The sequence below is a fragment of the Parasteatoda tepidariorum genome, chromosome 12 (assembly GCF_982258835.1).
Source record: "Parasteatoda tepidariorum strain Cologne lab strain chromosome 12, Ptep-v5.0, whole genome shotgun sequence".
NCBI lineage: Eukaryota > Metazoa > Arthropoda > Arachnida > Araneae > Theridiidae > Parasteatoda > Parasteatoda tepidariorum.
This window is the reverse complement of record NC_141766.1, coordinates 63,154,449-63,174,225: the sequence shown is the minus strand read 5'-3', so window position 1 is coordinate 63,174,225 and position 19,777 is coordinate 63,154,449. Positions and strand designations below refer to the sequence as shown.

The 19,777-nt window shown below is 30.3% G+C and overlaps 1 long non-coding RNA gene across 1 annotated transcript in view; it reads left to right on the top strand.

The window, feature by feature from the left end:
• Positions 1–4,712, top strand: part of LOC139427247 (uncharacterized) — a 64,631-nt gene extending 59,919 nt beyond the window's left edge. The window contains exon 2 of the long non-coding RNA XR_011638385.2: positions 4,233–4,712. This is a non-coding gene — a long non-coding RNA (uncharacterized LOC139427247). The remainder of the gene's footprint in view (positions 1–4,232) is intronic.
• Positions 4,713–19,777: the final 15,065 nt, after the last annotated feature.

Below are 19,777 nucleotides of genomic sequence, written 5' to 3'. Positions count from 1 at the left end.
TACCCAAGTCTCCACATCAGGCCGGGTACATTGCACTAGAGAGGTTTCTGAATGGGACATGATCGGCGAAAGTGAAATCCGATTATGTTGGAGAAAAAGTGTTTGCGTTTTTATGCAAACAAAGGAAGGTAAATGTTTGAGCTTCTTTAACGTCTCTTCTCGGTTTTTTTACTTTTTTCCCAAAGGCCAAAAAGTATTTATTTTGTCCATTTGGAAATTATTTATTATTATCATGGGGAAATTATTTATTATTATCGTGATATAGAAATTATTATCAAGGCAAAAAATTATTTAGTATGTCCCAAAAATTACAAACGATTGGTCAAATCAATTAAAGAAAAATAGATTGAAATAGACACGCATGGTTTTTGCGTTTTGTTTAGGTAAGTAGCTTCTTTATTTATTTATTTTGCTTTATTGTTGACTGAAAAACTACTAAACAATATTTTCTCCATCATTCCAACTAAGATATTTGATTATTCTTTTCCAGGGTACAAAATGTGATAATAAGACAAATGCATGTTTGGTATAGTTAAAATACAATGTATCCTTTGATTACATGAGCTTGACGTCTAAAATATGAAAGACCTCATGGGATTTCATAATTTGAGAACATTCTGTAATAACAATAATACACCATGATACCCGAACTCAAATCTACCCTACTGTCACTTTTCATTAAAATGAGTTTTTACAAACACTGCAGAAGGAACTCGTTATTAAAGTCCTTCTTTTTTGATCTTAGAGCTCTAGAAATGGGTCTGGGAAAGTTTTTATTAGGCATTCACAACATTGAATTGAAATTAATTTTTTTATACATAATTAATCAACTTATGTTTTACCTACAAATCTTCAACATTAATTCCTTTATAAATAATTATAATAAAAGCTTAATTTTAGTTTAGGCATTTATTAATAATTCAAATTTTTCAAATCGTCGATGTTGCAAAAATTATTGACGATTTGTAAAATCAATTAAAGAAAAATGAATTTAAATAGATGTAAGTGTGTTTAGGTAACTCTTTTTTTTGACTCGATATTTTATAATTAATTGCAAATTTCTTTAACAGAAGGCATTGTTGACTGGAAAACTATTAGACAATGCTTTCTCCTACAAGCAAGACTATTCCTCAAACTTCAGTTCGATGGGTACCAGTTTTACTGGGCAGTAAAGGCGGAATATACACAATGCCGCACTCCCACACTGCCAAAATCATGCCGTAGGTCATGAAATTGTAGACCTTTAACTTTCAAGACCCTTCTGGGGAATCTTTTACTTTACTTGCCAGTCCATTCATAACTGAAACGTTTTTACTGTCACCTTTTCTTTCAACTGCACTATCATATTTTTCCAAAGACAGGTTATTTTAGAAATATTAGTTTATAGTTCATATATCAGAGACATCTGCTTACGTATTTAGTAATTAATTGTGACACTTGGTAAAAAGAAATATTTTGGTATTTTAAGCAGAACGTAGCATATGGCACATTTAAATACCAATCCGTTCTCTTTTAATTGATTGTTGATGAATTATGGACCACCTGGTACAACTTTATTTAATTCTTTGAAAATGATGAAATACTTCATGAAATTACTCTTTTTAACATTTTGTCACTAAAAATAATAATTTTTTCTTAAAACGTCTTTAAATCACCGTAAAGAATGTAAGAAACATTGCTCTCATTGTTTTAATGCCTTTTTTGTGAGAGTAGATCATGATGCAAAATAACCATCGAAACACCTATTTTTACTTATGATAGGATTTTTGCAGTATTCTATCTTAATCTACATCTCTAATCACACTAAAGTTTTCGAATATATGCAGATTTTAACAGTGCTAATTATTTCTTGCGTGTGAAATTTAAAGTTACAGAACCAAACACAAATCACATTTCCATGAAAAACAAATCTACATTTGAAAAAAGGGTGTTTTTAAAATTTGATTTCTTCGTGACTATTCGACCAATTTCGTTCAATTTTTTTGCTATTTAAAATTACATTGTTTAAAAGGATATAAAAATTGTATACCTTAGAATAAAGTTTATCGATTATTATTAAATAAAATAATAAAAAATAATAAATATTTACTAAAAGTTATATTTTCAATGGAGTTACCTTTTGAAATACAATTTCTTAATTTTGTGCAAAAATATTTCAATTCGCTTAAAAAAGTCTCGAAATATGATGAAATACGTAATAAGTAAAATTAACAATAAGGGACTCAAGCTTTGGACCGCTCTCCTAACTGAACCATCGGGACCTTATTTCCCAGATTGCCGCTACTCCCTATATTTTGGAGGTCAAAAATCGAAATCCGTGAAGAAAAAAAAAAAGAACAAAAGGTATGTTTATTCAGACAAAGTACGTTTGTGTGTCTGATTTCGTGACTTAAAATATCGTTTGCACTAATAAATGAGCTTATTTCCTATTGAACTTTTAAGATGAGTAATAAATAGAACGTGAAGAACCGATCATTACAACAAAGTTATTCTGAGTGGCTCATTTTTATTTTGGGCACTACATATCTAGGACACGTGAATTTCAAAATATACTCTTATGATATTTTTAACGTGACGAAAAAAAAAATCTGAATAAAATAATAACGATTTGTGACCTCCAATACCAACAAAAAGAAGTTTTCAATTCTGCAAGATTAGCTATCATGGATAAGGACAAGACACTTTCTTTAATTTGTTCGACGCAGGATAGCTAATTCAATTTATAAGCTGGCTCCCATTAAGAATAAGTTCTTTCTGAGTAAAACAATTTTTGTAGATTTACTTTCTCAGTGTGCTAACAAGATTTCAAGAAGAGCCATTCGTCTAATGCATACTACTCTAGATTTGATTTTTCTTGGGATATCTGAACAGATTTTATTATACAGTTTCTCTGGTAGTTTGTAATGAATATTGTTTGCATTATATATTGGATTTGGTAACAAGCTATTTCGAAGACTTCTAAAATTACCGCTAATTTTTAAAATGTTTGTATTTGTAACATGATTAAATGAAGATTTAAGTAAGTGCAATAAGATAAAAAAATTTATTAGGTTAAGTTTATCATATTGCTTCAAAATTCATAGTTGTGTCTAGCAGTGATGGTTTACAGAATAGAGTGTTCGCCTCTCAATATGGTGACCAGGTACGAATCCATGCGGTGGCTGGTTGACGCGAATTCCGCTTGTGCCGAATACAATTTTGATGTAAAATATCTTTAGTAGCTAACGGATTAGAATCCCCTTGATATCAGGCTAACCATGGAAAGTTTTCGTGTTTTTCCTTTCCATGTAACGCAAATGCGGGTTAATTCTTTCAAAAAAGTGACGAAGACTAGTTTTTCTCAATGCTTGATCCAAGAGTTCACTTGTCGTCCCAGTTGGATTCAAAATAACAAGGCTAAGGAGTTGAACATTAATAGTCATAAACTCAGAATCGGGTCAACCGTTCTAAGCCATCTATATAACAAAAATAAAAAATTGTCATTTCTGAGCCGCGGTGAAGTGACGCAGGTTTGAATTCTTGCGGTGACTGGTTGATACGAATTCTGCTCTAGACTCGCAATGACCACAGTGCTGCCGTAAAATATCCTCAGCGGTAGATGGATCATGGGTTAGAACCTCCTCTCCATGCAACGCCGGTTAGTTCCATCCCAAAGTTCAAACACGAGGTTTGTCTTGATGCCAGGAATTGCCATCTGGATTGGATTACTAAATTACCGAGTTGAACATTGATAGTCGTCAGAATTGGATGGACAGTCGGACTTTTTACATAAAACTCAGTTAACAAACAATATATATATTTTGATAATTATTTATTGCCTTTTCTTTTAACATATTTTTAGTTTACGAAAAAATATTTTCTTACTTTACGGAAATTCCGTTGTAGTTTGAGAGCATGCAATAACCAAGTTTCATATTTTTTCTTAGAGAAAGCAAAATTTATTTATGATATATTATGATTGATACTCGACATATAAATTTTTTAACTTTGCAAACATCAGGTTTTCAGATGAATTTTTTAAACAAAAATAACCGCTTATTCTACTTTATAATTAATGGAAAATTCTTTCTCAAAAATTCGTAAACATTTAGAGTTCTGTAGAGTCTTCCCATGTTATTTACACTCTTAAAGAAAAGCAAAATATAATACCATAATAGAGAAGAAACAACCAGTGGCTAAAATAAATCCAATCTTGAAACTTTCCGATAAAATAGAAATGTTTCTTTTTATAGGATTTTCAGTTGGACAATCTGTCAGAGAAGTCTTGTGAAAAGAAGAACGTCGGATGTTCCTTTCCCGGTGATGGCAACGTCACCAACCGAATATCCTAAGCTAACATCCGCAAGGACAGCTATCTATCCGTTTTGCCCCAGTGACCAGGGGATGGAAGAGGTCTGTTTTCAGGAAATCAACCCTCAGGATAGGGAGATACAAGAGAAGAACAACTGTTCTTTGTTTTAGAACTTTTTCTCTCGCTGTTTTCATAGAACTTATTCTTGGATAGTCGATACTTAATGGCTTGGATTTAATTTCACCTTATTTCTTATTTGTATTTGGGAGTGGATAAAGTTCATTTTTTTTCTTTTTTTTATGCAATTATTTTTAATGAGATTATTTGAACGAAATCCACTCTAAAGAAGGAACGAAATTCTCTTTTTATTTAATATTTTGTGTGTAAATAAACTTCTTCTTGAATAAATCTTGTTCTTTAAAAATGACGGGCTTGGGGCTATTTATTTACAAGCTACACATTCTCCAAAGGTGATATTTTGCATCAAACTGCTCTTCAGTATTGTTTTCAGTTAGATACTTAGCAAGTCTTCAGAATTGATATTCGATAACAGTGTAATATACAGAAACTCTCTATTTCTCAATCTGTTCGTGGTTCGATTTGATTGTAAATCATTCGAATTTGATTCTGATTAGTATTAATTACGTTTTTTGATAATAAAAAAAATATACCATTCTGTGGTGATCACCGGGACCATATAATTGTTGGCATATCCATTCGGGATATAATATATTAGGTTTGTTATTAATTATTGTTATTATTAACTGTTAATAATTTTCGTTCATCGTATTTGGAATTTTGATCATTGCTAGTATTCATCGTAAATTTGCATTGTAAACAACGCATATTTTTCCATAGAAACTTAAAATATGAATACGAAATAGCATAACTTATTTACTAATGTTAAGAGCATTAATAATTTCTTTTTCCATTCTTAAGAATTTAGTTGCTTCATTTTTTTTTTCTACCTTTATATCAGAGACGCTAAGTTCTTCATTTTCTGCAAAAGATTTTATAGAGTGGAAGATAGAGAATTAAAAATTTAGCTTACCGATATCAACACGGAAAAAGAAACACATGAAAACTCTAACAAAGACGTTTAATTTCTTATAAAATATTTTACTATTTATATGTAGTGATGAATATGCACAAAATGCATACCACCCACATTTTAATGTTCAGCTTTATTTAATGGTGTTTTTTGGTAACTTTGAAAACTGTGTCTTGCAAGTTCTTTCAATCTGTTTATTTTAACCCTAGAACTAGTGAACCTCAATTGCAAAGGGTTAATTCAGGAATATAATATCTATTTACTAATTAATTTTCCTAACTCATAGCAATAGGAAAACTATCTTGTAACTAAATTAAGTAAATATATTATTCAAAATTACTTTTAAGGCATAACAAAAGTGAAAATCAAATAAAGATTTTACTATTCTGTTAAAAACATGCTCCATTATACAAAAGTGACTTTAAACATAAAGTGCCACTCAGATCTGTCCCAGATACTCTCCTTACAATTCTTTAGATATGTGTACAAACATTTTTGTACCTGTACTTCTTTATGCTACACCATTGAATGAAAAGATATATCCCCTACCACTTTCTCAAATAAAAGAACCTTTTGCATTACTGTAAAATGCGATGCATCAATCTAATTTAATATTATTTTATATCAATTTAAATTATTCACAAGTTGCGATGCACTTTTTTAAAAAATAAATAAATTTTAATAAAATATTAATAAATAATCTTTCTTACTAGTTTGGACAAATATTTTCCACAAAACTGCAGCAAATTTGTTGTAGTGTGAGTCTACGCCAGAGAGGCCGGATTATTTTATTAAATAGGACAAAATGAAAAACAAAAACTTTTACAATCTTGTTAAATTCTAAATTCATTTTAAGGCTTCCCCACGAAAAAACTAAAAGGGAAATTTTTTTTCTTCCCTTTTTTTTATACTCTTTGAATTATTTGCATGCAGTGGCGGGAAATATAACTTCAAATCAAATTAGCTAAAACAAAAATAACAGATAATAGAATAAAAACTTTACTATCACCAGGAAATATTTCCCCACGAAGTTGGGACAAGATGTGTATCTCTGCATTCTACTCGATAGTTGATTTTATCTTCCTTTTAACACTTTGATTCACCACTTAACGTCCACTCTCTAAATATGACATTTATTTTTAAAAGTTTGATGAAACGCTTTATTTTATTTTATAACCGGCATTTAACAGCCGACCCAATTCAGAGTTTGCGACTATCAATGTTCAACACCATGGCCTTGTAATTTTGAACCCAACCCAGAAGACAAGGGAACTCATAGTTTAAGAATTGGGCCAAATTAGCCTCCATGGAGGACTTTTGGATGGAATTAACCTTCATTTGCGTTACATGGAGGGGAAAGCAATGAAAACCTCCAACGGTTAGCCAGACGGCAAGAGGAATCCAACCCATGATCCGCCAACCACTGAGGATATTTTGCGTCAACACTTTGGCTGGTGCCTGCTGGGAGCTGAATTCTTATCAAACATCCACCTTTGGGATTCGACCCTGGATCATTTGGAGGCGAATGCTCTATCGCCTGAGCCATTGCGACTCTTGGTTTTGGTAAAAATATTCGCTGTTTATTTTAATTAAAAGCTCCTTTTTGGACTCTTAAACGAGAACTAATATTAGATCATCTTCGTAAAAGCTAGATGATATAGTGATGAAAGTGATAAAATCTTCTGTAATCAAGACAAATAAGGACTAAAAATACCATTTGCACTCCAAGTTCTTTCTACAATAAAACATGCAACCACTAAGAGTTCAGAAGAGAGTTCACTCAATTACCACAAAGAGACCATTAAAAAAAATAATTACTAAACATTTTAACATTCAGGTAATTTATGGTGCAATAACCTTGAGTGCAAAAGTCTGTCAACTACTACGCTTTTTAGAAAAAGTTTCAAAGAGTGGTGGACTATCAAAAACTAAATCAGCAAACTTTTCATATAAACTTTTGATTCATTTGCATGTACTGGTGGGGAAAATGATTTTAAATCCAATTTACAAAGCAAAGAACATCACATCAAAACATTGACTTAGTTACCTCTAGAAAAAACTCTTATCAAAAGCGCAAAAAGATAGGCTTGGATTTAACAGTTCCAAATTTCCTACTCGGCTAAGAAAAATGTAATTACTGGTATTAAATTCATGTTAATAGTAGAAGGAATTTTTTTCCATGAAATACCTGGATAGAAACTGTCATATTTTTCATAAAAATGTAAAACACTATTATTATAGCTTTTTTTTTTTTCACCACGAGTTATGTGAAAAAAATATAGATTAAGTTTCATTTTTGATTAGCATTTCATTAAAGCCGCAAGCGGAAAAACTCTGGAACGATGAAGAATTGCATTCTAACTTTATGATTTTGGATATCAATTTTTCAGATATATAATTTTAAAAATGCCCTTCATTTACTGGATTAAATTGTTCTAAATTTATCTAAAGGAACAATTAAAAGAATTCAAGAAGATTAAAAGTTCTTAACAAAAGTGTTCTCATCGCCTGAAAGTCAACCAATCTCTTCAACGAAAAATCGTAAAAGTGATTTTAAAAGAAATGTTTTTAAATAAAGACTTTCTTTCAAGCGAATCTAATTACCGAAAGAACTTAATTAAAATTAGCGAAGTTTTATCTTTACTGAAACAAATTAAGACAAAATGAAAGTGAAAAGGGTGACAATTTAAACTCCTAAAACGGAATGCATGGAATTTTTTAGCGTATGTACCGCTTTTAGTCGAGTTTTATTTACTATTGGCTACAGATGGATTCGAGAAACCTAATTGGTTCTTTTTTGGCACTCTTTATATCCATTAGTCGCATACCTTGTTTTCTCGATCCTCAAGTAAAGTTGAATTGTGAGAAAAAAAATTTAAGTGCAAGTTGACTATAACACAAAAGCCTCAGAGAATTTAAATTAGTTGAGAAAATAGATTGGATCTAAAAAGTAGTATAATTATCACTGCTGTAATGAATAGTAAGAGATCCTAAATTTCTTTCATTAACAACTGCAAATTAACTGTGTAATTGTGATGTTTCACTCTTTTAAGCTACAGTTTTTTTAGTAATTGCGACAACAATGCTTAATATTGACGAACGATCAATGCAACAGCTAAAAGAGATTTACAAAAAAGTTGGGAAATTCGCAAATATTGATTTTACGCTTTCGATATAGAGGAATCGGCTCATAAAAATTGAAATATCAAGTAAAGCAGCAAAGGAAAAAAAAATTGCTGAGGGGTACATTTTTTATAAATAATTGAGGACATGTGTGGTGTTGACCAAAATGCGGTTGAATATTTGAGTTTAAATCGTTTCAGTTAGAAAAAATAAGTAAAAGAGAACTGACCAAGTCATCTTACTTGCAACCAGTTCATCAGACTAGTTGTTCTATCACAGTATATTTAAAATATTGGAATTGAAATATTTTCTGCAGATATTTTTAATTATTTTTCCCACAGCATATTTAAATTTTGTAATAGCAATATTTTCCCCAGTTATATATATAACCCTCACAGGAACAGCAAATTTCAATTGTAAGGCTCTGTCACGTAGGACATTATCAGGTGTGACCTTGCACAGAAAATTCTAAGTAAAGCGACATGCTTAAGCTCTTTGTTGTTTAAGGAATAGTGGTTGATAAACGTTTAAAAGCAATTAATTTTACATTTCGATTGGTTTGCAACTTTTGTTGAACTAATGTTGCCAGACTGCCTACACTACACCAGAAAGGGTTGTTGCTGTTGTCGTAGGCCATTAAGGCAATTAGTGCGATTGTTCGTGCCTTCCACTGGCGCCATCTATGGCCAAGAATTTGACTTCTGCCGCATTCGTGCGTCGCACTCGTTTATAAGGCGGACCCATTCATTCATCCACAGATCGTAATTTTGACCTGAACCAGAGAACGATCAATCTCTTCAGTACAGTACCCCAGTATCAATCTCTTCAGAGGTATTGATTTCTTATGAGAGCATAGAGGATTTCGTGACCCGACTGATTTAACGTGCACCAGTCACAATTTACTACACTACTAGTTCACTGGAAAGGGTTAAAATGATAGTAAAAGTTATGCTTTCTATTTATTTCATAGATTTATAAAAAAGGATTTAACCACCTCTACATATAAAATTATTGAACATACATATATAATTGTATGATAACTATACAATGGTATGTTCAAGATTTAACAAAATAGAAAGTATGTTTCTGTCTATTAGTTTTACTACTTTTGAGGAAAACCATCCTCTGAAAGATTAAAAGTTGGCCTATATGAAATTGGCTTGAAGTTAGGAAGAAATGCTTTATGAAAATCGTCACGACACTGAAAAAAAATATTTCGTACAAACCTTGAATGTTAGAGGGTATGTATTTATTTGTACCTAAATCGCCCCACCTTACAAAAAGGAAATAAAGGCTAGGTCGAGTGGGCTCACCACTCCATCAAACACTCTGTAGCGTATAGGTAGCGGGTTCGATATCCTGGATCCTTAATGTATCTTTGTGTGTCTTTATCTTATTTCCGCTATCTTTTCTTCAATTTGCCAAGGGCTAATTAAAATCTATGTAATGGGCTAGCATATCTGTCCATATATGTGTGTGTGACAATAAATAAATAAAGAGAAAAAAATAATATTGCATTTATCACTATTTTGTTGACATGGGCTTCTATGAAGTGATAATTTTGCCACTACTTTGTTTTGCACTATACTATTTTTACATATTAGTTTTCACCACTGGCTCTTTGTGTCTGTAAACTTAAGATAAAATAAATTTTGTTGCTTGTTACATTTCGTTTATTTACTGCCAAGGAAATGCGATGGCTAACTATTAAACTCATTTTAGTGACAGTTTTAAAGTATCGTCCAATCTTTCCTTTTATATCAGGTGTACAGGGAAATTCTACTAGCGCAGGGGTGAAAGCGAGACGGAAAAGTGGAAAGGCTGGTAGTAAAACCATTTCAGTTATAGCTAGTTTTGGGGAGGAGTTTACTTATTCTTTTTTTAAATTTTTCAAAAATATCTACTTTATCTTGGAAAAGAAGCAGTTTTATATATATGCCAGAATTATAAAAGAAATCTTGATAGTTACAGATATTTCATTTTTTTCGAAAAAAATGCTGGAATCAAATGTTTTACGTACCAGGTTTTTCTCTTTTCTGTCTTGCTATATAAGGACTTTCACCCATGTACTAGCGAACGAATCATTATTCAAGGATGCAAAACCATTTACCCATAAATGTGTCTATCAAATCATAGTTCAATTTTCATTACAAGTTTGAATATGTTCTTATGCTGTGTCTCTTTAAGCTAAAATATTAGTATTAAGTTAAAGGGTAAATACACTTTCTTTCATAAAGGACCTTTCGCATTGCTGTAAAAGGACTTAATAGAACTTTCCGGTAGACCTATTATAATTCTCTTTAGCATCCGTTTCTATGGAAACCGATACAAAAAGTGCAGTTTTATTAGAAATGGAGGCAGTGGAAAATGGGTCAATTCATTTGGAGCTTGCTGTTTTGACCATGCCGCTTGAAAACAATCTAAAAGTTGAATCGGCTTTTCATCTCAAGAGGACAGTGTACATATTCTTCTCTCTTTCTTATAAATGAACCATTTCGTGTAGAATTCAATTTTTTTTTAAAAAAAAAAAACGCTGCACTGACAATATTTTTGTCAATTTTTCATCAAAATAAAAAAATCACAAAATATACATTTAGAAATTGCGAATTTGATTTAAAGTAGAATGATCAAATCACATTCAGCAGGAATGTTCTCAAAGTTATGTAAAAATCGCTAATTGTAAGTTATTATTTTTTAAGATTTTAATCTTTTTATTGCAGTCTATTGAAAGAAATATTAAAAATATTTTTAAAAGAATTAATTTTAATCCATTGAGCGATTAACAACCGTAAAACTTATTAAAAGTTGAAGGGATGCTGAACAGGCTCCTAAAAGCTCCGCGTCGTGGAACAGATCCCATAACACAAGTTCTTTTTAAGTTTTGTTATTAAATGCTTATTACCTATTCAAGATTGTTTTTGTTTTAGGACATATTAAAACCTTCTTTTCGTAAGATTATTATTTCAAATTTTTTTATATTTTTCTGCTATTTTGCATATTGCCTATAAGTGATAAAAAATCCAACTGCTTCTAACTAACTAATTTTCTTTCTTTCTTTTACTTGTTTACTTTTTTTATTATTATTTTGAAAATTATTTCATCCCATAACTAAATATCCAAAAGCCTTATTTAATGCATACAATTTCATAATAAATTATTATAATTCTATTTTTCCTGATAATGTTTAAAATTTTGACTCTATAACTATAACGGAAAGATGGCCTAATTGAAGCAGAGAATAAAATTCTTAATGATGGTGTGATTGGTGAAGATGGTGGAAGGATGGTGCAATTGGTGAAGGTGGTGGAAAGATGGTGTGATTGGTGGTGTAGATGGTCTAATTGAAACAGATAGTGGAAAACGGATAAAAATCACAATGAAAATTTTATGTCGTTGCAGACATCGAGATGCAAAATAAAAAAATTTTTTTATCCAAGTGACGTACCAATTAAAATAATAAATTTTACGTAATAAGATTAAGAACAGCTCCTGGGAGATAAATCCCCTACATCCTGCCTAATTAAAAGTAGTATTCAATTAACGTTTTGTTGCACAGGAGTGATGCATTATAGGTGCATTATCAAAAATTGCAAAAAAAAAAAAAAAAAAAAAAAAAAAAAAATCAGCCACGATATCTCGTACTTAAAATCAAATAGTTCGTTCGAAATGAAAGTAAATCTAATAACCCATATGCTAATGTTTAATATGGTAGAAGAATGGTTAAAAATAGATGTTCAGTTGTTGTGATATTGAATAAGAAATTAGTTAAGCACATGAAATAAAAAGTTTACATTTATTGAGAATTTATATTAGCTCTTCATAAAATTGAAATTAAATGATTTATTTATTTAAAGAGAGAATTTATGAGGTGGGTAATGCCTTATAGTGGCATCACAGTGACTAACAAATATTTTAATACTATTGAAATCATTATTATTTCTCTATATCTGCATGAAAATTCTACTCAAACTTTAAACGATCTTAAAACTTTAAACGATGAAGGGACTTCTTAGAAAACTAAAGGTACCTTTTGGATAGCAAATTAAACTATTTTTCTGTTTCATTTTTTTAGTTTCATTTTATCATTATTATTTTTTTTTTAAATTTATTTAATTTTTAAGTATTTGCAAAAAATAAATAAAAAACATTAAAAATGTCTGCATGTAATATGGTGCATTTTCATATCAGATTTGACTTCTAAGTTGGCGGTCTACATTTCTTGGCGACTTTTTACTTGTGTACTTGCCTGGCTAAGTGAAAAGTATCAAACTAAATTGCCATTGTAGTAACTTATATGCACTACCCTTAGTTACATTTTTCTAGGCGAAAATTAAACCTGGAAAAGGAAAAATGAGTATACATTTTCTGCTCTCTCATACCAACATCAAAAACGTCAAATTTTTAAATTTCGTACATTTTACAACATTTAAAAGAAAAACAAATATGGCCATTTCAAGAATCAAGTTTTAAAATATCACCACGGCCACTAGCGATACCGATGAGGAAAAACTAAACCGAAGTTTATGTCCCCACTCCAACTGCAAAACTGTCACCAAATCTTTCCATTTTGTATCCACCCCCCTTGCATTCGATTATATTCTATCCCCTCCCCTGCTTTCCATCCCGCTTTCTAACTGGCTCCTTTCCTTTCGTTCCGGGCGTTTGGAACTCACAAGATGGCGGTCTTCACACAAAAATTCTATTTTCTATGGTAAGCTTCTTTTTATTTGTTACTTTTACCCCCTACGGTTTTTCCTTGTAAATTATTAGCTCAACTGAGAAGCATGGCTTCCAGATGTCACTAATCAGTGGTTTCACTCTTACAAACGGAAACATTTCCGGTGATATGGAAGTAGGCTTAAATGCTTCAAAAAAGCATTGTTTTTAGATTTCTTTGAGCGCGATTGGATTTTCGTCTTTATTGTACTAAATGTACTTTTTTTTAAAAATTATTATTTCATTTCTGTATGCAAGTTTTTATGATTTTTTCTTATCAGAAAAAATATTTGCGTTGGATGAAAAATATAAACAAAACTGATCAATTTTTTTTAAAAAAAAGTAAATAATCTTGTTTACTTAGAAGAAATATATTGTTTAAAATCATTTTTATTAACGAAATCTTTTCCGGTTGTATTCTAGAATAGATTAGGCTTAAATTCATGTTGAATTGATTCGGATTGTTTTTTCAAAAAAGCATTGTTTTTATATGTCTTTGAACACGATTTTGTTTTCTTGTTTACTGTACTACATGTACTTTTTTTATAATATTTAAATTCTGTACGTAATTCTTTATGATTTCATTACCTGATAAAATGCTTGCAAAGTCACTATCGGTGAGAAAAAATGTAAACAAAACTGATTGATTTAAAAAAAAAAAAAATCTTGTTTACTTAACGGAAAAATACTATTCAAAATTATTTCTGTGCACGGAAATTTTTCTGGTTGTATTCTGGAATGAATGAGGCTTAAATGCATCTTGAGTTGATTTAGACAACTTCTTCGAATAAGCATTATTTTTATACTTCATCGAGCGTAGTTTGATTTTCTTGTTACTGTACTGCATGTACTTTTTTACATTTTATAATTTCTGTATGCAGTTCCTTATAATTTCTTTACCATGAAAAAATATTTACCGAGTAACTATAGGTGGATAAAATATGTAAACAAGATTGGCCCATTTAAAAAAAATCTTGTTTATTTAGCAGAAAAATATTGTTTAAAATTATTCATGAAAAAATGTTAGCGGAGTCATTGCTGGTTGATAAAAAATGTAAACAAAAAAAAATAAATAAATAAATAAATAAATAAAAAGCGGAAAAAAAAATCCTTAGCAGAAGAATATTGTTTGAAATTACTTTTTTATGGAATTCCTTATAACTTTTTTTACATGAAAAAATATTTATGGAGTGGATAAAATAAAAAAAAATGAATAAGTAGATAAAAAATATAAGCAAGACTGATTGATTCGGGAAAAAAACTAATTTCCTTAGAGGAAAAATATTGTTTAAAATTATTTTTTACTTAATTCTTTATGATTTTTTTACATGAGAAAATATGTGCTGAGTCATTATAGGTGGATAAAAAATTTAAACAAGATTGATCGATTATATAGAAGAAAAACATTATTTAAAATTATTTTTTAAAAAATTATTTTAATAGTCATGTTTACAATTAGTTTTTGATAGCTAGTTGTTAAAAACTAAACTGAAAAGTTTAGAAAAAAATTAATAGTGAGAAATTCAAACAGAATAATTTCTTTTTAAATACGGAAATAATGTTTATAAATAGTGTTTGATATTTATTTAGCTATCATTAACAGTTAATATACTTTTTCCCTTATTTTATTTAGGTATGAATATAGCTTTATTTGAAAAAATGTATCTAAATCTTTAAAGAAGAAGAAAATGTAAATAAGAGTGAAAAAAAAATGAAGTACCTATTAATATTTTGAAATAATTGCTGCAAAACATTATTTAAAAACTTACGAATTCGTGTTTAAAAATTTTGTTGTGATATTTAACTATGAATAGATAATTTGTAAAAATGAAAAAAAAAAAAATATCGTGAGAGATTTAAAAATATTGTTTCTTAAACCGGGAAATTTTGTTTACAATTATCATTTGGTAGAAAATAAGCAATAGATTTACTATTTTATTATATTTTACTTCATGTCTGTACCTGTATTTATATGACTTAGTTTGATTATATTACTATATTAGTAAATAGGGAGAATGCAAACAGTCACGAAAGCTTTCAAAATATTGTTTTTTTTTTTTTTTTTTTTAAGCGTTTGAATATTCCATCAATGTATTGTTTAAAATTATTTCGGCAATAAGTAAATTGAAAATAGAATTTGTAGAGTTATTTTTATAGCAAAAATATTGATTACAATTTGGAAATAACTTTAAAAAAATTATCACCCGGAAAAGAAAAATTCGAATTGTAACTCATTTTAATCGTCTGTAACATTAAACTAGAAACGAAAGAGTCCTTCAATAATTAGTTAAAACACATCTTTTTTAAATTATTTTAAAATAAATGCAGCTATAAAGAATAAAAATCGTCATAATTTTTATTTCATAGCACCTCCTAGCTTAAATCAGCGACTTATAGTCATCAAATTTCCAAGAGCCGAATCGCTAATAAAAAATTTCTTTGAAGTACACTGCGGAACTATCGTTTTTGCTGTTGTATCTTTTTTTTTTTTCCATTCGTTGTAGCCTAAATAAATAATTACATCCTATGCAATTTCTTGTGCATTAGTACTCAAGGGTTAAAAATGCACAGTGCGCAAAAAAAAAAAAGCGAAAAACTTTAATAACTTTTATATATAATATAATAATGAACTCAATAACTTTTGATCCAATGCTCGGATCTTCATGTTCTAGCATTCAATCTTAATTGCTCTAGGAGCTGATCTCAAATATGCTAATTAACAAGCTCAGACAATATTTTAAGTTACACAATCTGACACAAAAACGTATTTTCTCTGAACTCTTTTTCGACTGTTTGGGGTTTCTGACCCCTCAAAAGTTTGGACACCTTAATGATAGCTTAAATTTTTGCGAATTTCGCTATATCTCAAGAACGTTTTAAGCGAATTGAAACATTTTTGTACACAATTATAAAATTCGTTTATTCAAAGATATTTCCACGTAAAAAATAACTTATTTATTATTTTTAGGTAAATATTTATTATTTAATTATTGTTTTACTCAAAAAGGTCGAAAAAATTTTGAATTGTAAAGCATAAAATTTTTACTTCATTTTAAAGTATGTAATTTTATATGGCAAAATAAAAATTTAAGCAAAATCGGTTGAGTTGCTCCTGAAAAATAAAATTTTAAAAACAAATAAGATATTTAAAATTCGCTTTCTCAGGAACTATTCAACCAATTTCTCCCAAATTTTGTATTCTGCCATTTAAAATTATATACTTTAAAATGATTTAAAAATTGTGTATTTTAAGATTCAAAATTTTTTCGACTATTAATAGACTAATAAAAAATAATAAATATTTACTAAAATTTCTTTTATGCATAGAATTTTCTTTGGATAAACGAATTTTATGACTGCGTGCAAAAATTTTTCAATTCTCTTAAAAAGTTCTCGAGATATATCGAAATAAGCAAAAAGTAAAATTAACATTAGGGAGTCCAAGCTTCAAATCGCTCTCCTGTCCAAACTATGGGGACCCTATTTTCCAGATTGCGGCTACGACTTATATTTTGGGGGTCAAAAATCCAAGTCCGTTGAAAAAAAAAAAAGGTATGTTTTGTCAGAGAAAGTACGGTTTTTAGTCTGATTTCATAACTTAAAATATCATCTTCACTCATTAATTTGCATATTTGAGGTCAATCTCGCGAGTGATTGAATCCTAAAACATAAAGATCCGATCATTTGATCGAAAGTTATTCATGATGGTCTGTTTTTTTTCGCGCACTGTACATAGGTTTGATACAAAACTTAATTATATCATTTCATATAAAAGTGTCCTATCCTTATCTAGAAACAATTTAAAAGCAGTGCAGGGTTCATACGGTTCTTAAAAGGTTTAAAAAGTGGTAGCAAAAGTAAGAAAAGTTCGTGACTACTACCACTCTTTATGTTTTCGAATAAATATATCTAATTTTAAAGTGAAATTAATGAAAAGTAATCTTTTTAAAGCAAGATCGATAACCCCTTTTAAGTTTTTTAAATTGTACTAACCCTGCAGTAGAACTAACTTGCCTCGAATTACTGGCAATTTTTGTCTTTCTAGTCTTAAAAGAAATTGTACTTTAAAGTAGGGTTGTTAGTTTAGTAGGACCTAGGCTAGAGAGTCATTTCACTTCGAACACGCTGCGAGAAAGCAAGTTTTTCTGCTGTTTTTCGTTCCTCAGTGAAACATAATAGGCTGCGTTTAAGTAACTTTTCGTTCCTCAAGGACATTTAACCCGATCACAAAATTTGTAAACTACAAATCGTTTGTCGTTGCCATAGAGTGGAAATAGTATGTATTCCCCAGTATTTCAACTCTATGGTCGTTGCCCCCTTTTACATGGTGGACGCTAGAGGATGGGGACAGCGAGAGGACCATCGGTAGGGTCAGCAGAAGGGGAGAAAAGGAGTTGGAGAACGCAAGCTTGGAACTATTTCGTCCCTCAATGAAATAGATATCCCACAAAAACAAATTGAAGGAAATGGTATATTCCACAAGAACAAATTGTTAAGATAAGGCAGGGGTTCTACATTCTAATTCCTCATAAATCTATCACTCCTTAACTCCCCTTCCGCTGACCAGACGAGTGGTTCTCTAGCTGTTCAAGCCCTCGTCCTGTAGCGTCCACCATGTAAAAGGAGGTGACCACAAACGATTTGCAGCTTACAAATCATTAATTTGGTTTTGTAGGATTTCTAATTCACTGAGAAAAGCAAAAGCAGCTAGTGGGAAGCGATTTATGAAGAACTAGAGTGCGGAACACCTTATCGTAAAAAAAAAAAATTTCTTGTGGAATATAACATTTCCTTCAATTTGTTTTTGTGGGATATCTATTACATTGAGGAACGAAAAAGCTCAGTTCTCATCAGCCCCAACTTTCTTCGGTTGCATTTAAAAAATAAATAAATTAAGGTGGTGTTAATGCATTATATTACCATTTAAGACCGAGCTTTAGCGATTGTGTGGGTTATGTATTAACCCAATATGTGAAAAGAGGTAATATAATTATCTTAAACCAAGTTTAAACCGAGTAAAAATTTTCTTCTCCGAGCTACCATTTTAATGTTAAAAATATCTTAGCTAATTCATTACAAACATAAAATTAGATCTTAAATTCAACAAGGTGTTCTAATAAGCGTGGATTACAATGTGGAACATATTTTTTATGTTCTTTGAGATTTTTTAATGGTTCTTGAATAGTACCGATTTCAAATCTGCAATCGATATCTTTCTCCGAACTACATTTGCCGTTTCTTTCTTTTTATTTTTTAAATGGCATTTTTAAGTCTATTTTTTATCGAAATGTTAAACATTATATAACAGGGGGTCAAACAAATGCTGCGACAATTTTGTAGTAGAGTTAGGGAGCATAATCAGGATTTTCAGGAATTCATGCCCTGAAATGTCGTTATACGCTACTATGGGTGCTTCCTTATTATGAACTGATTCTTCGTGGGCTTCTGAACAGGTCATAAGAGGGAAGCGCCTACGTACAATGATATTTCTGGGCAGATACAATATTAATCCTTATGGAGTCTCCAATGCCTCGTAGAAGTTTGTCGCAACATTTACTTAACCCCCTGTTATATATAGCATTTTCAAACTTCTACACACTTGTCGACAAAAAATAGACTAAAAATAACTTTTAATAGAATCTTTAGTTTTAGGAGCAAAACTAATTTCACATTTGAAATCCCCACCCCCGAATTAGGAAGATCAAGCATTTGTATAAATTTGTTCCCTAGTATTATCTTTAATATCTTAAGTTGATAAGATACAAAATAACTTTTATGTTTTCAGCTATTTATATCAGAAGGTACGTTCAAATTGCATCAAGTCCCCTTCCTTACAGTAGAAATAAGCAACCCCGTTATGTGGTTATGTAATATTTGAATGCCTTCTGATGGTGGTCACAAATGTATTAGAAATTCGACGATTGTTTTTCGATAACCACTTTTTTAAATTTGTAAGGTTCGCGAGAACCCTATCTACTTAAAAATGAAAATGTACATTTCAAAATGTGGTTTTCTAACATTTCATCCATTTCTTCTATTAGAATTGTTTTTAATTATCTCAATTATTTTTTTATTTTGATTTGCTGATTCACTTTTATATCAATTTTGATTACTCAGAGCGTTGTAATTTTACCTATAATGGTAGGAGTAGGTCGTCCGGAAAGTTCGTGTCAATATTCGGCTGCCGAAACTCCAAAAGGTAGACTGAAATATTCAAATGGTAAAAATTATTCATCAAAGCAATTTGAAGTTCTCCTAATTTCCCAACTACATCAATTTCAATAATATTTATACAACATGTATAAGACTTCTATATATGCAATAAGTATCCATTCATTTTCGCGAAATCTAATTCATTTTCGCAAACGAGAATTAGATTTTATGGTATAGAATTTTGCTACCACTTGAATATTTTTAAAGGACCTTTGGGAGCTCCGCCTATCGAAAATTGGAACAAACATACTGGTCCACCCAATAGAGTCAAATAGATCCCTATCGAAAAGTATATAAAAAAAGAGGGGGTAGCAAAAGACTTATTGCCGTTTTTTTCCCGATTGCCTATCTTTTTATTCAACTATGCTATCCTTTACTGAAAC